Source organism: Lissotriton helveticus, chromosome 7 (assembly GCF_964261635.1).
Source record: "Lissotriton helveticus chromosome 7, aLisHel1.1, whole genome shotgun sequence".
Lineage (NCBI taxonomy): Eukaryota > Metazoa > Chordata > Amphibia > Caudata > Salamandridae > Lissotriton > Lissotriton helveticus.
In genome coordinates, this window is record NC_136068.1 from 798261050 (window position 1) to 798278847 (window position 17798).

Consider the following 17798-nt stretch of genomic DNA (forward strand, 5'->3'; position numbering starts at 1 on the left):
TATGGATCTGGAAGTGAAGGTGTTCGGAGTTAGCGAGGTTGGCGTCAGAGCTGGTTGAGATTCGGATTGATTTCTTATGGACGATAGCGATTCCACCTCCTGTATGGTCGGTGCGGTCCTTGCGTGTGATCTTATAGTCATCAGGGATAGCGATGGCGATGTCAGGGGCGGAGGAAACGTTCATCCATGTTTCCGTTAGGAAGGCGACGTCAGGAGAGATGGTGTCTAGTAGATTCCAAAGGTCAATGGCGTGCCTGTGGACCGAGCGGGTGTTGAGAAGGATGCATTCTAGGTGGTTGGGTTCGGGAATCTGTGTTGTGGTCGTAGCGGAGATGTTGTCGGTGCCGCTAAATTTGCAGGAGAAGCAGGAGAACGGTCCATGGGTGCGTCCAGGAGCGGCTTGGACGCAGTTGGGTGAGCGACCGGGGTTAAGGGCTAGGAGGGTGGCGGCATCGTAGGTAACGCGGGGGGGCTGGGCAGCGCGAGGGGCAGGGGGTCTGGCGCTGGGCGCGGTCCAGGCGCAGACGGGCGTAGACGGGCTTACCTTTGGCGCACCTTGGGCGCGGTCGCTGCGCGTGAACGCTGCGCGCGGGAACTACTGTCATATATGGATAGTGGAGGGGGAGGGGCGAGGGCGGCTCAGCTGGGAGGCGTGGCGGGCTCAAGGGACGGGGCACAACAACAACAAGCTCAAAATGGAGGGGAGGGCAGAGCAGGGCGCCGGGGGATCTTACAAACAATGCGCAGGTCGGGTTGAAATGAGCGAGAGTGAAAAACGGAATGCACGCGCTTTTAAAATGCTTTTACAATGGCAAACTAGTCACAGTGCAGCTTTGAGGTAATTACGATATGAAAAACTAAATGCACGCGCTCTGAAATCGCCAGAGTTGGACACAGTGCAGCCTGAGAAATAATCAAGAAATGATAACTTAATGCACACGCTCTAAGGACGCAAAGCTTATTAGCAGAGCAGTTTGGAAATAACGATACCAAGTTGTACAGGGAGCGCAGGCAGGGGAGCGATCACTCGAGCCAGAAGCCAGGGGTGAATCACCGAATGCCCCACCATGATTGGGTCATTAGCAGGGTCAATTCTTCTAGCAGTTTCCATAGTAGGAAACAGCCTACACTGGATAGCAGAGAGAACTGGAGGAAAAGTTCTAAAATCAAGTGCTAGTAGACTCTCGGCCACCGTATGATTGGCATGAATTAGCTCAATGGTATCTGTGCGATTATCCCCTGATCCGCTTCTTTGAGCACTTAATATGTCCTCCCTTATCAAGGACCGACACCCCCTTACATGACGGATCCAATGTGTGGCCTTGTTAATCAGGGAACCCTTGTCTTCTCGCATATGAGATTTAGGCACGTTAACCATGTAAACTCTTGGTTGTCTACTCGTGAGCGGAAATTGAGCATTATGTAGTGAGGGAGGCAAATCGGTGCCAGCATTGGTACATACTAAGAAAGGGGCAGATCTGTTGGTAGTAGAGTGGCGGGGATTCATAGTTGAGTGCTGGTTTGTTGGCATATTTAGATTACGGTCCCCAGATCTACTTAACTGTCTATAGTCTTTGCCTAAGTCATAGGGTAGTACTGGAGTAGACAGCTGAGCACCTCTAGCGTTTAAGGCCATCTGTTTTGGCTGTCGCGGTGCCTCTCTATAGGCGGTATTGCCAGCAGCTTCAGATGGGGGGTTGTTAATTGGATTCTTGACAATACTCAAACAACCTCATCTCACCTAATTCCAACCGGAGAGAGGCAATGGTTTGGATAACATCATGGAGGGTCCCTATATTGGTGAGTTCTCCCGTAGTCCCAACAGGCATGGGGGCTATAACATCTGCCTCTTTCCCTGATTCTTCTAATAAATCTATGGCACCAGCCAATACAGAGAAGCGATTTGCGCAGGAAATCACCATGGGCTCTAGCGGTAAGTGATTGGGTACAGTTCTAGGGCAACTAAGCTCAGACCTTGTTTCGACATGTTTAGATGAAAGTTTGTGGAACATTTGCGGTACAGTCAATGGTCGGGTAGGGCTTATATTTTGGGGGAGGCTGCTAACAGTATTACTAATAGGAGCAGAAGGAGAAATAGGATCTTCAGACAGAATACCCTCACAATCATCAACCAGAGTCTCAATTCTATCCAGGGTCTGAGTGATACAAGGGTTCTTAGAAGCCTTCCTAGCCTTTTTCCTTTTGACCCCCCCCCCCCCCAATTGGGCCAGAAGCCCCCCCCCCCCCGCAAGATCCATCGATTTCCTTTCGCCCATGTATGCAGATAGGTGGAAGGAGCCACCTGAGTACAAATGCCTTCCCCTTAGCAGATATAAATTACAGAAGAATCTATTTGGGGAAAATGGAAAGATGAAATGTAGAATTTCAAAGGAGCTATCAGTTACAATAGTTCCAACTGTACCAAACAAAAAGTACCTTTACCACAAAATGGTTGAGTCAGTTCCTAGATTCGTGGTACATGTATCAGAGGGGTGGTCCAGCCCAGCCTCTTCCGGGCTAAGACGGGCAAGGACGGGGCCGCCCTTGGCCCGGGCGCTGCCCGTGCGCGTCCCGCGCTGAGGGAGGCGCGATGCGCTGTTAAGGGCTGACGGCGCCGGACAGTGACGCTGTCAGAGTGCGCAACAGGTGCTTCTGGGGGCTGTAGTCCCTTGTTGGAGATCGGGAGATGCTGCAGGCCGTTTGCCTCATGGCGATCCGGTGAAATGCTCCCCCTGCCACAGGGAACAGATACGGGTAGGCAAAATGCTAGACCGTTCCCCTCTCGGTCGTTAGTGAGCTTCACTTAGTTGGTTGGCATAGATAGATCCTGGCGGGCCTGCCAGGATAAGCTCCTGGATGCCCTAGGCCCGATTACGAAGATTATCGACATGGCTGAGGAGGCCAAGGAGTCAGGGTCCATCATCTCCCCCGAGACCTTGTCACGGTGGGCGCAGCGAGTAATCATATTCATGGGCAATGCTAACTGTGCCCTCTCAACAGAACACCGCCGGTCCCTCCTCATCAAAATTGATCCAAAGCACGGGGACCTGGCGGATTCTCAGGCGGGCCCGGTCGCCCAAGGCGGGTTGTTTGGTGATCCCTTTGTTAGAGAACTGGGCAGATTTGTGAATACCTTCACTTCATTGGACCGGGCTCAGTCGACCATCAAGAAGGTGTTTCCCGTGTTTTTTGGTGGAGTTTCTGAGGTCCAGGGGCGTCAGGATGATTGTTTATCGACACGAATTGCGTCGGGTTTTGGGAAGGCGACTTATTTCCCTCAGACAGCTGGCCCGGGTGATGGCCTTTTGGGGGCCTCATCTAGGCCATCTTCCCAGGTCCCCTTCACTACAGTGCCTTGCAACGCCTGAAAGGTTTCTTACTTCGGAAGGGGTATCCGTACTCTCACAAGGTTCCCTTGTCCGACGAGGCCCGCTCCGAGATCAGGTGGTGGTTGGATCACATGGAAGCCTGGAACGGAAGGGCAATTTATGGTTCCGCTCCAGATTTGGTCATAGAGTCGGATGCCAGCAGACTCGGCTGGGGCGCCAGGTGCGGGGACCTCTCTACAGGAGGGTTGTGGTCTCCCGACGAACAGAAGCTACACATAAACTGTTTAGAACTCCTGGCAGGGTCGTTCGCAGTACGGTGCTGGACGAAAGAATCCGTGCAGTCGTGTGTAGTTTTGAAAATGGACAATGTCTCAGCAGTCCGTTACATCAACCACCTGGGGGGGGACCAGGTCGAAGGCCTTATCAGACTTGGCTGCGAGTTTTTGGCAGTACTGCCTCGACCATCAGGTGTCTGTTATGGCGGAATACCTCCCGGGTCGGGACAATCTGGAAGCCGACTTCCATTCCCACCATAAATGCGGCAACTAGTACAGATGCTAATAAATTTGAGCATATTGTCAAACATCTGCTCACAGATGGCAATGTGCCAAGAAATCCACATGTATAAGTCCTGAACCACTTCTACATTTTTCTTTGATACTGAGAAAGATGCGGCAGAGCAAAAGAAGGGGAAGGCTGCTGGTCTAGATAAAATCCCTACAGAAGTTTTTCGATCATATTAATACAAACCCAAATGTGTGGTGAATATACCCACCCCCATCCGAGGGGATCTGTTGCAGAACTATCACCTATTAGTTTGATAGACTGGATTAAAAAAATCTTTCGTATACAAATTCTCTGTCGGGACCGGAGGCAAGGACTATTCTAACCTTTCTTCACTTTATTCAACAATACCCATTTCACAACTGTACCAAAACAAACTATCAAAGATGTGGAATTCCTAAAGCCAGACGCCTGGGACATATTGTTTGGGGTTAAGGGCAACACGCTTCAATGTGTAGTTTGTCCTTGGGACAAGTAGGCCAAACCCCCTACAGCACAAACCCTTTGTCTGCCAGTTTACAGTACCACATTATGGATCAGGGAAAGGCATTGTCTATAGTTAAGGTAATATTTGTGTCCATGTGTTAATGCTGTTCAAGCTTGTATTTATGGTTCATTAATGAAAAGCCTTTATTATTAGGGTGAGCGCTCTCAGTAAATGTTGTAAGCTCAAACTGCACTACTGATCGTGGTTCCAGTATAAAAATATGTACATACATTTTCAATGTTTAACATTATGAGGTTATATATACTGCTCCCAGAATGACAGCAAGATTGAGGATTCCGTGCTTTCAAAATAAAATGTTCACAAAAAATGCAAAAACATTTCACTAAACTACTGTAAAAGTTTAGGTACCATTTCTTTGCAGCATCATCTAGTAAAATGTGTTGATGTATGCTAGTATTTCCCAAAAATACACATAATGGAAAATCAGTGTAGGCACTTTTAATAAGATTATGGGAAACATTAAAACAAACAAGCATTGGTAAAGCCAGTAAGTCTGCTATTGCTGGTCAGCTTTTTGGTTTTGTCAATGTGTGACTTGTTTTGAAAAGGTTTTGTAAAGCCTTACTGGTGTGGGAGCTGCTGGGCCATCGACCATTATAACAAACATTGTTAAAAGAAAAAATTGTTTGGTCTCAAAAAGGACACATTGCCACAGTAGTTTCTGGAACTGAACAAACTTATTGTGTGTCGATATGCTCCTTGTGAAAGAACAGAATGCGGTCATGCACAGTGAAGCTAGCCGATAGACAGAGAGAGAGACAGAATTTTAATAAAACACATAAGGTCGGAGTGTGGCCTAGCAAGCCAAGATGGCTGACGTGTGCTAGGCGAGCAATTATCCTGTACTTATCCTTTTCCTCCGATCTCTTTCGTGTGCACAGATTGTGTCCCGGGTGGGGTGCGTGTGTGGACTGCGATCTGCACCTCGTTCTGGCTCTGAATTCCTGGCCGGAGTGCCGCAGTAGCGGAGGCTCGGAGAGCGGCCCAGGGGAGGCTGTACTGCGCCATAGCCTGGAAGGGTGGCTGGGGAGCGGAGTGTGCCGAGCCTGGGGGCCCCCGGTGGAGCGCGGAGACTGGGGCCGGGAGTCCACAGGGCCTGATCGTGAGGTGAGGGTGTCGGAGGCTATCTGGACTCTGCCACAGTCGCCTTGCATGAGGCCACCCCTTCCCCCACCCGCTCTCCCGCCTGGGTGGTAGCAGAACTACCGGTGGTCCCATCGGGCCGCGGGGGGCGATGAGAGGGAGTGGTGCCACAGAACGGGACCAGCAGCCGCTACATTGCATTAGGGCCGGTGTTGGGTCCGGGCCCCCTCAGCGCTCTGAAACCTAGGGTGCCGTCCTCAGCTCCGCTCCACATCAATGGCACTGCGCACTCGCTCCGGCAGCAATTTCGGGTTGTCTGAGTCGGCGGCGGTGCATGAGGCCTGTGGAACTGCCGGAGACCTCGGCGGTCATTGGCCACTGCTGCATTTTCTGGAGACTGGTGGTGGACCCATGAAGGGGCCCTGGGGAGTATGTTGGTGATCCCCTGGCTCCCTGAACGAGAGCGGTCAGTTGTGGGCATAGCCACCATGGAAGTCAGCGCAGGGTGCTTCAACGAGGCGGTGTGGCCTTTCCGTAGTGAGCGGCTGCCCATGAATATTTTTTGACTGACTTTGGTTGCCCGCGGGCCCCCTTCTTTCGTTGCTCCACCCCCTCTGCTGGCAAGCCCGCGATCGGCAGCCAGATCGGGTAACGCGGGCCTCGTATCTACACCTCAGTGGCCCCTCTACACCTAGACTATTCCCAGGACCAGGGGGTTGTGTCAGCCTATTACGCACAAGGGAGCATGCTTCCCCTCTCCCTGGCCCGCACAGGCCCGCAGTCCTCCGACACCGCGGCTGGGTGAATCAGTGGCAGGTATCCTGGGAGCAGGAGGGCTCAATGGCCTCCATGACTAGAGATAAGGTAGGCGGGGGTTCGGCCAAACAGAGCACACTCGACAAATATACAGCCCCTGGGGCCGCCGCTGCGGCGTCTCCGGGGGGCACAGAGGGTTGTGCCGGACATGCCAGATAATGCTGCACTCATGGGCACTATCACCCAGTCCACGGATGTACTTGACGCCAAAATCGGCTCCAATGTCATGCTCCTATGGCGGGATCTGCAGAATGTGGTGGCTCGCATCACGGAGGCCGAAACACGGATCTCTGGAGTGGAAGATGACGTTACCACCCTACAGAAGCGGGTGGTTACACTAGAGACAACTCAGCGGGGCCTTGCAGCACGGGTGGAAGATGCAGAGGGAAGGGCCAGGTGAAACAACCTACGCTTTGTGGGCTTCCTGGAGGGCTGTGAGGGGAGATATGTGGCGGTTTCTTACTCAGTGGCTGGAGAACTGGCTTCCCCCGGAGTCCTTGTCCCACTGCTTTGTGGCTGTTGGAAATGGGATCCCCGGCTGGCCAGGGCTTTCGCCAAAGTCAGTCAGAGACCACCACACCCAAGTCAGGGCAAGGGAGTTACACGCCAAGATAACCCCTACTCACCCTCTAGGTAACGTGGCGCGAGCAGCAAGGCTAAACTTGGAGGCGATGTAGGTTAAGTATTTGCGCACGCACCCCAGCAACAACAACCAAAGGCCCACCACAAAGGAAACTCCACACAAGGTTATGTAAAAATAGCCTTTGTATTATAATAAATATACATCAGATAAAACACACATCTTGTTACACTGTGCCAACAGGCACGGGCGGAATTTACAAGGGATATTGCACAGGACAGGGCCACTTGGACCACTGTCAGGGGTATCAGCACTTTTAGAACTTAGCACTTGTAGAAAGAAAAATCAGTGTAGCACACAATATAAAAATAGAGCACACAACCAGTAATCACTGGTAACAGGACCTCACTAGCACCACCTGTACTAGGGAGAAAACAACCACCTACATATCATAATACCTGTAGGGGTGTAAGAACAAAACACATGATACATTAACATTCAGCGGTGTAGGGAAATAAAACACATGATGCATCAACAATACATTCAGAGGTGTAAGGCACATGACGCATAAAAACACATTCAGAGGTGCAGAACAATAACAATGGCGCCAACTCACAAGTCACCACCTGTGACTGTCTCTGTGTCCAAATGTCAGGGCCTAAACGTGGCAGCTGCCCACAAAGTGCTGGGCAGCTGAATCATCAATAATGGGCCAACACTGGAGCCTCGCAGGCTCTGCCCAACTGACTGTCTCTCAAGAGCCTCACTGGGCTCTGAACATCAATTATGCCCCTGAGCCTCTCAGGGCTCGTGAAACAACATCTGGGCGGGGGAGCCTCTCAGGGCTCAAGAGCAACGGTGGGGCCAATGTGGGAGCCTCGCTGGGCTCTAGAGAAATTACTGTGGCACCCCAGAGCCTCTCTGGCTCTCAAAACGAATATGCCCCTTCGTTGGAGCCCCCCTCCTGGGGACTCGAAATACGCAGATTGCCCCAAGGAGCCTCTCTGGGCTCTTAACAAATGACTGGCCCCTTTGAGCCTCCTGGCTCGGAAAGAAGATGCCTCCTCTGAGCCTCTCAGGGCTCAACACAAAAATGCGCGTCTCCAGAGCCTCTCCGGGCTCAACAACACCGGTGCCCCCGGGGCCCCCGTGGGCCTCGTACCACAACTAGGGCGCCTCGAGCCTCTCGTGGGCTCAGACAACAATGGGGGCGCTCTCGAGCCTCTCGTGGGCTCAGACAACAAGAATGCGGGCGTCGTGGGAGCGGCCCTCTGCCAACTGGGGCCGCTCGGGACACAAAGGTAAACGCCCCCGCACTCACCGGGTCTCTGGGGCTGGATGCGTCTCCTTCTTCTTCGGCGCGGGGCTCCCTTTCACTCTGGGAGCCTCGAGGACAGAGCCGGCTGCTTCCTTCCTCGCTGCTCGGCTCCGGGGGGCGGGACTTCTGGATCGCCTCTCCCGGGCCGCGCAGCGATTGGCTGACAGTTCCAGCACTTCCGGGTCGTCGCGGGCAGCGCGGCGGCCCGTTCCAGGTAGGCAGGCGGGCTCCCAGTACCCGAGGAGTGGGCTCCCTCGAGGTATTTACAAAATCCAATAACGGGGCAATGCCGGGTGGGCACCGGCGCTCAAAATAAAAAGTAAAGCGAGGTGGCACTCGCTAATGCCAAAAAGCGGCAAAAGCGCTCCACAGCGCTATAATAGAAATAAAGCGCACCCAGCGCTTAGGGGCTAAAGAAAAGCGCTCCTAGCGCTAGAGATATCAGCAAAGCGCTATTGAGCGCTGGGGCACCAGGAAAGCGCTATAAATCAAATAAGAGCGCCTCCAGGCACTCTAAGCAAAAGCAAAAGCTCCAGCAGGGACTGGAGGCAGGCAGAGGGGCAGGGCAGGGCCAGAGCCAGCACACTGGGTCTCCAGGCAGGGAGACACCCCAAGTGGCGGTCCTCTTGGCCCCAGCAGCAGCAACAGCCCCCTCTGGCAAGGATCCAAAAGTAGAACAACTTCAGTGGGGACACAGCCCCATTTTTATACCATAAATTCCTTTGTCTTCAGGGTGCAGGGTGGGGGGAACCAGTTGCAGCTGGCTTGAGAGTACCCTTGATGGCCCAACCACCCCTTTCATTCACTAGAGAGGCTTGGGTCATTAGACAAACCACAGGGGGGCGGAGCCAGCATTGTGTGGGGAAAAACCCAGCCCATCCAGGACACAGATCTACTCCTCCCACACATCACTCATGCTGATCTCACACTCACCACCGGGCAGACCCATCCAGACTTTCTGGAGCCTGGCATGCCAGCCAGCTCCAGCCAATCACGCTCCAGTATCCTCACTGCACACATACATCAATGTCCAGAAGTAGCACTTCCCTTCTAGACACATACATGCCGCAGACACCATCTTGCAGCATTCGCTCTCACGAGTTCATACATACTAAACTCGAGCCTGCACTCCCCACACATCAGGAACTACCAGGGCACACACATTCCCCATGCATTCCTATGGGAGGGCAGGCCAGCCATACTACACGCACGCACTTTCACTCTGGGACACAGGGAAAAAGTGCGCCAAGACCCAAAAATCACTACACAGGGTCACAAATAAATGCAAAAAGATTAGGGGTGAACCTGCCCTAAGGCCGAAGTCTAACACGACCCCCTTCCAGCCAAAACGCAGGGCAGACCGATCACCACCGTGATGGACTTCCCTGCTTGGGGCGATAAAACAAGGACGCGGGCCCACAACTGCAGGGACACCCTCCTGTTTTACGCCACGGTGAACCCCTAGGGTTCCTTCTAAAACTACTGTAGGGACTAACTGGGGTACCCCACTGATACTCTCCAGCTGCCCTCGGCCAGGACCAGGCCCTAGGCCACCCAGGTGCCACTGGATCCTGCCTACTCACAAAGTGGGGGGTAGTAACCCCTGGCACATAATAGCCATGCTCCACTCTTCCTGTCTGCAAGACAGGGCTAGACTTCCACTGGTTCTCCAACCTAGGGTCTACAACCTTAGGTGGACCAGGAGTCTCAGGGAAGGCTCTCCTCCCCTTACCTCTTCTTCTAGGGTTCCTCCTCCTCCTGCGAGGGGTCCCTCTAAACAACATTCTCCCAACCTAGGGTTTAACCCCTCAGGTGGTACCGGGGTCAGAGGTGGGCTCTCCCACCCTCTGCACCCCCTTCCAGAGTCCTGCTCCCTCCCAACCGGGGCGGTACCTCTGGAAAAAGAACTGGTCAGGACACTGATTACAGTAGTCCCACCCTTCAGGTCAGGCAAATCCTGAACCTGGGCCTCCAACCTCCGGTCTAGAACCTTTGGTGGAATCACTGCCTGGCACTCCAGGACTTCTGGGGACTCACATCCTATCCCCCAATCACTCCTTTCACTGGACTTCTGTACTCTCCCTACTGGAGCGGTACTGCCAGACTCTAGAACCATAGAAGCTCCGCTTACAGATGCTCCAGGTCCTCTACACACTAGGAGATCTCCCTCAAGTGAACTAAGAGGCAAGTCTAGGTTCCCTTCCTGGTGTTCCCTAAAGAAACCATCCAGGCTCTGTGACAAGGCTTCGGGCGTCTGGGGACTCTCGGTCACACACTCACTCCCGCTCCACTGAGACAGGCAGTCAGCCCCTACACCCTTCTCACTAACCAAGGACCTAGCTGGGCTACTCTCACCCTCCTCCACCACACTGGGCTGGAAGACACCTGACCCACTATTGTTGGAATCACTCACTAGTGACTCAAAAGAACCTCTCGCACTGTCCCAGCGATCTGCTTCCGCTGAAAGCTCACATGCAATAAACGATCCAAGCTTCAACAGGTGCTGGCGCAACCCTGGTGAACAATAACTGAGCAGGTGCTCTGTGACAACCATGCTAAATAAACTGCCAGACTTTTCGTTCACGTGAGCCTCTCTCCAATCAAACAGTGCTCCACAACATTCGTCCTCAAAGTCTTCCCAAGACTGATGAGGCTGTTTCCTAAGTCTCCTGAACTTCAACCCAAACTCTTCTGCGGGGGAAGCAGGCAACATACTCGGGGAACTGGGAGTGGGACTGTCTACACAAATATTTAAAAAGCTGCCACCACTGGACTCCACCCTCCCTGGGGAATCCAGACAATTACAATTGCACTCAGGGGATAACCTACTCTCCCTGAACAAGGCCCTCTCTTCCTTCCTATCCAACCACTCCTCTGGGGACAGGGAAAGGGATGGGGCGCTGGTACTGACACTGGACCCAGCAAGGGACTCCCTATCTATGGGGTCCTCACTATCTGCTGACATCCATCCACTGTCATCATCATACAACTCACATTCTTCAGGGCTCTCCACAGACTCACCATCCTCATGACGTGCGGCCCGGGCCCTCTCTCTCTCACTGTACTCAAGATCCCACTGACCCTTCTGCCATTGGATCAGGCTGTCCCTAAGCTGGGACTGAGTATCCAACTCACTCACCTCCATGCCGCCCTCTTCACAGAATCTGACCAGCTCTGACCTACTGTACCTAAAAAGACAACAGAGATCAAAAACAGGCTCCATTTTGGCAGGCGTTCTCAAGAAGAGTTTGACACAGGGAACCTGGGGGTCTGAGCTTACACAGGAGTACACAATTACAAAATTCAGCAAGATTCCTATCTCAGAGAACTTGCACTCCACTGTCCAGTGTAACACACCACTCATTCACACACAACCCTCCCCTCGGACCGGTAAGGCAGTTTCTACCACCCCTGATTTTCTCAACCTGACTACAAGTGACACAGGTACCAAACTCTGGAAGCAGGGCGGGGAACAAATGTACTGGACAGAAATTACAAAATGACACCTTTCAGGAGAAGCAATACTGAACTTCCCTAAAAAACAATAATCCCCAAAATGTGGTCATCTAAAATTGTAGAGTTTTGTAATGTGGCCTGTCGCCACTGTGGTACAACGCAAACGCAAGTCCAATCCCACCGCTAGCCACCAATGTTGGAAATGGGATCCCCGGCTGGCCAGGGCTTTCGCCAAAGTCAGTCAGAGACCACCACACCCAAGTCAGGGCAAGGGAGTTACACGCCAAGATAACCCCTACTCACCCTCTAGGTAACGTGGCGCGAGCAGCAAGGCTAAACTTGGAGGCGATGTAGGTTAAGTATTTGCGCACGCACCCCAGCAACAACAACCAAAGGCCCACCACAAAGGAAACTCCACACAAGGTTATGTAAAAATAGCCTTTGTATTATAATAAATATACATCAGATAAAACACACATCTTGTTACACTGTGCCAACAGGCACGGGCGGAATTTACAACGGATATTGCACAGGACAGGGCCACTTGGACCACTGTCAGGGGTATCAGCACTTTTAGAACTTAGCACTTGTAGAAAGAAAAATCAGTGTAGCACACAATATAAAAATAGAGCACACAACCAGTAATCACTGGTAACAGGACCTCACTAGCACCACCTGTACTAGGGAGAAAACAACCACCTACATATCATAATACCTGTAGGGGTGTAAGAACAAAACACATGATACATTAACATTCAGCGGTGTAGGGAAATAAAACACATGATGCATCAACAATACATTCAGAGGTGTAAGGCACATGACGCATAAAAACACATTCAGAGGTGCAGAACAATAACAATGGCGCCAACTCACAAGTCACCACCTGTGACTGTCTCTGTGTCCAAATGTCAGGGCCTAAACGTGGCAGCTGCCCACAAAGTGCTGGGCAGCTGAATCATCAATAATGGGCCAACGCTGGAGCCTCGCAGGCTCTGCCCAACTGACTGTCTCTCAAGAGCCTCACTGGGCTCTGAACATCAATTATGCCCCTGAGCCTCTCAGGGCTCGTGAAACAACATCTGGGCGGGGGAGCCTCTCAGGGCTCAAGAGCAACGGTGGGGCCAATGTGGGAGCCTCGCTGGGCTCTAGAGAAATTACTGTGGCACCCCAGAGCCTCTCTGGCTCTCAAAACGAATATGCCCCTTCGTTGGAGCCCCCCTCCTGGGGACTCGAAATACGCAGATTGCCCCAAGGAGCCTCTCTGGGCTCTTAACAAATGACTGGCCCCTTTGAGCCTCCTGGCTCGGAAAGAAGATGCCTCCTCTGAGCCTCTCAGGGCTCAACACAAAAATGCGCCGTCTCCAGAGCCTCTCCGGGCTCAACAACACCGGTGCCCCCGGGGCCCCCGTGGGCCTCGTACCACAACTAGGGCGCCTCGAGCCTCTCGTGGGCTCAGACAACAATGGGGGCGCTCTCGAGCCTCTCGTGGGCTCAGACAACAAGAATGCGGGCGTCGTGGGAGCGGCCCTCTGCCAACTGGGGCCGCTCGGGACACAAAGGTAAACGCCCCCGCACTCACCGGGTCTCTGGGGCTGGATGCGTCTCCTTCTTCTTCGGCGCGGGGCTCCCTTTCACTCTGGGAGCCTCGAGGACAGAGCCGGCTGCTTCCTTCCTCGCTGCTCGGCTCCGGGGGGCGGAACTTCCGGATCGCCTCTCCCGGGCCGCGCAGCGATTGGCTGACGGTTCCAGCACTTCCGGGTCGTCGCGGGCAGCGCGGCGGCCCGTTCCAGGTAGGCAGGCGGGCTCCCAGTACCCGAGGAGTGGGCTCCCTCGAGGTATTTACAAAATCCAATAACGGGGCAATGCCGGGTGGGCACCGGCGCTCAAAATAAAAAGTAAAGCGAGGTGGCACTCGCTAATGCCAAAAAGCGGCAAAAGCGCTCCACAGCGCTATAATAGAAATAAAGCGCACCCAGCGCTTAGGGGCTAAAGAAAAGCGCTCCTAGCGCTAGAGATATCAGCAAAGCGCTATTGAGCGCTGGGGCACCAGGAAAGCGCTATAAATCAAATAAGAGCGCCTCCAGGCACTCTAAGCAAAAGCAAAAGCTCCAGCAGGGACTGGAGGCAGGCAGAGGGGCAGGGCAGGGCCAGAGCCAGCACACTGGGTCTCCAGGCAGGGAGACACCCCAAGTGGCGGTCCTCTTGGCCCCAGCAGCAGCAACAGCCCCCTCTGGCAAGGATCCAAAAGTAGAACAACTTCAGTGGGGACACAGCCCCATTTTTATACCATAAATTCCTTTGTCTTCAGGGTGCAGGGTGGGGGGAACCAGTTGCAGCTGGCTTGAGAGTACCCTTGATGGCCCAACCACCCCTTTCATTCACTAGAGAGGCTTGGGTCATTAGACAAACCACAGGGGGGCGGAGCCAGCATTGTGTGGGGAAAAACCCAGCCCATCCAGGACACAGATCTACTCCTCCCACACATCACTCATGCTGATCTCACACTCACCACCGGGCAGACCCATCCAGACTTTCTGGAGCCTGGCATGCCAGCCAGCTCCAGCCAATCACGCTCCAGTATCCTCACTGCACACATACATCAATGTCCAGAAGTAGCACTTCCCTTCTAGACACATACATGCCGCAGACACCATCTTGCAGCATTCGCTCTCACGAGTTCATACATACTAAACTCGAGCCTGCACTCCCCACACATCAGGAACTACCAGGGCACACACATTCCCCATGCATTCCTATGGGAGGGCAGGCCAGCCATACTACACGCACGCACTTTCACTCTGGGACACAGGGAAAAAGTGCGCCAAGACCCAAAAATCACTACACAGGGTCACAAATAAATGCAAAAAGATTAGGGGTGAACCTGCCCTAAGGCCGAAGTCTAACAGTGGCCAAAGTGTTCTTATGCAGAAGCCTCTGCCTGGGGCCCGCCCGAGGCCGGTCATTGCAAAGTTGCTGAACTATCATGATCGTGACGTTATTCTCAAACAGGCCAGGGCCAAGGAACCCCTGCTCTTGGATAATGCTTGCATATTGATTTTCCCCCATTACACAGGGCTAATCCAGCAACGGAGGCAATCATTTTGGGCGGCCAAGGCTCGCCTTTGAGATCTTAAACTTACATATGCTCTGCTGTATCCGGCCCGGTTGATGGTGGTGTACCGATCCTGCACCTTCTTTGACTCACAGGAATACGCTTTTTCAGTGGGCAGATGAGACGGTGCAGTTGCGTCCCCATACACCGCCCAGGCGGGAATCAGACTTCGTCCAGGGAGGCGGCTCGTAAGCAGCCCCAGTCGAAGCTTACGGGACACATGCTCTCCAGATCCAGACGTTCATCTCAATCCTGCAGTGCATCCTCCTGGGCCGATTCGGCCTCTCGGCAGACTACATCGGCCTCATTATTGGAAGGGGAGATCGCGGTCCTGTGTGACTTTGACATTGTAGTTTTGATCGGAGGAGTCGAGTGAGGGCCGGTGTTTATTTATTTATTTATTTATTTATTTATTCAAAGTTTTATATAGCGCGAACAAGATCCTTACAGATATCAGAGCGCTTCACAGAGACAGGGGCAAGGGCAACAGGAATGAACAAAATAATGGGAGCAATATAGTGGTCAATAAACATAGAGTAACATAGATAACAATAATGTACAGAAACATATCAAAACCTATCAAAATACAGTCAGGTAAACAAGTCATATAAATCCAACAAAGAGTAGCATATATTGGTCGATAGGACGAGAGTAGCGTAGTAGTGCCCCTCTAGGTAGTAGGATAGTGCCAAAGGGCAGGGTGATCAGAGATACAGCGCGATGCGGAGACTCAGTTCCAGTCTCTGTAGTGTTCAGGAGATCTTGGCCAGAAGGATTCTCTTCACCTCTTTCTTGAAGAGTGCCGTGGAGGAGATAAGCCTCGTTTCCGGAGGGAGCGCATTCCAGATCCTGGGTGCCATTCCTGAGAAGGAGCGCTTGTATGTTTTTTCTTTCCGGAATCTACTAGGCTTCAAAAGTAGGTTTTTTGTACTACGATTGGATCTCGACCCTCCTGATATAGACAACTTTTGCGCGAGGTAGTTGGGTGCTTTGTGGTGCACCGCCGAGTGTGTCATTATTGCAATTTTTAGTTGAATTCTGGCTTCAAAAGGCAGCCATTTTAGAGATTTTAGGTCTGGGGAAATATGCGAATGTTTTCTCGAGCCAGTAATGAGTCTCGCAGCAGCGTTCAGGGAGGCTCTTAGGGGTGCTGTTGTGGATAGCGGGAGTCCGCTGAGTGCAACAATTCCGTAGTCTATGCGAGGGATGACTAAAGCTTGTACAGCAGTTTGGAAGTCTTTGGCAGGGAGGAAGCGTTTGAGTTTCCTCAGTGTGTTGATATGGAAATTAGCCCCTTTTGTGGCTATGCTAATGTGCTGTTGCATGTTGAGCTTGGCGTCAACTGTGATGCCTAGGGATTTTGCTGAGTCCACGATAGTAGGTTGGACATTGAGTGCTGTTAGGTTATTGAGCCACGTTTGGGTGGTGGAAGTTTTCGCCGGGGGTGAGATGAGTAGGAACTCAGTTTTCAGCGCATTTAGTTTGAGGTGATTAACGGCCAGCCAGGATTGAGTGTTGCTAAGTGTGGAATTCAGTAGTTTGATATCTTCCGGGGATTGTAGCTTTAGGTAGAGTTGTGTGTCATCAGCGTACATATGGAATTGAACATTGGATGCTTGCAGCAAGGTGGCGAGTGGTTCCATGATGAGGTTGAACAGTGTGGGGGAGAGGCAGGATCCTTGTGGGACACCTAGGTCTGCAGGCACTGGTTTAGATAGCACATTGTCGATCTTGAACTTCTGCGACCGGTTATGAAGGAAAGAAGCAAACCATTTGAGAACAGTTCCCGAGAGACCCATTCTAGTGCTTAGCAGCTCCAGTAAGTTCTCATGTTTGACCGTGTCAAAAGCTGACGATAGGTCAAGAAGGATGAGGAGACAGGAATCATTGCGGTCAAGGATTTGGAGGGCGTCATCAATTATGTGTGTCATAGCTGTTTCCGTGCTATGTTTCGCTCGGAAGCCTGATTGGTGAGTGTTGAGAAGGTCAAATTGGTCAATGTGTTTTGTTAGTTGGATTTGGACACATTTCTCCAGCAGTTTGGCCAGGGTGGGGATATTGGTGATGGGCCGGTAGTTGTTCAGGTCAGACGGATCGGCTGTGGGTTTCTTGAGTATAGGCGTGACTTGCCCCACCTTGAGGGAGTCTGGGATGAGACCTTGTTGAAGGGAGCTGTTGATGATTTTGGTCCAAAGAGGGAGGAGCAAGGGGGTGAAGTCTTTTAACGCATTAGCAGGTAGAGGGTCTGTGAGGTGATTAGAGGGCTTCAGGGTGCAGAGTAGTTTGTATATATCTTCTTCCGTGTAGCTGTCGAAGTGCAGCCATGATGCATTGTTTTTAGGTTGAATGTTGGACATTCTGGTGTGATTGGGGAATCGGCTTAAGTCCATGACGAGGTCATTTCGTATGTTGTCGGTCTTTTGCTTAAAGAAAGCAGAGAAGGCTTCACAGTGTGGGGTGTCGCTTGTTGCTTTGTTTGATTGTAAGGGTTGTGCCTTTGTTTGAGTCTTGATTAGTTCGAACAGTTTCCTTGGCCTGTTTTTTGCTTGGTCCAGTAGACGGCTAAAGAAGTCAGACTTTGTGCGCTTTATTTTCCTGAAATAGTCATTTCTCTTTTTTTTTAAGCGTCTTTAGATGCAGTGATGAGGGGTCAGATCTCCAGGTACGCTCTGCCATTCGCATAGTGCGCTTGTCGTCATTGAGTCTGCCATCGTACCAGGGGTTAGAACTTTTGTTGGAGACTCTCTTCAGTTGCAGTGGAGCGACTTCATTGACTATCAGTTTCATAGAGTCAAGGTAGTGGTCGGTCAGTGCTTGGGCATCCGAGACACCTGGAGGGGGGAGGAGGAGATTGTCGAGGTGGGGAGGGAGCGTAGTGGGGTTAAGACTCTTCATGTCCCTTTTCCAGATTTTGGATTTGGTGGGCTGAACCGGGTTAGGTTTAACTTTTTCGTTAATAGAGAAGGTGATAATGTGGTGATCTGACCAGTCACAAGGTTCGATCGCCTCCAGTTTGGTGGAGTCCTCCTTGG

The 17798-nt window shown here is 52.2% G+C and overlaps 1 protein-coding gene across 3 annotated transcripts in view; it reads right to left on the reverse strand.

Annotated features, from left to right (window-relative positions):
- The window catches only part of SMAD5 (SMAD family member 5), a 138258-nt gene that overhangs the window by 74831 nt on the left and 45629 nt on the right, over positions 1–17798 (reverse strand). The window lies entirely within an intron of this gene.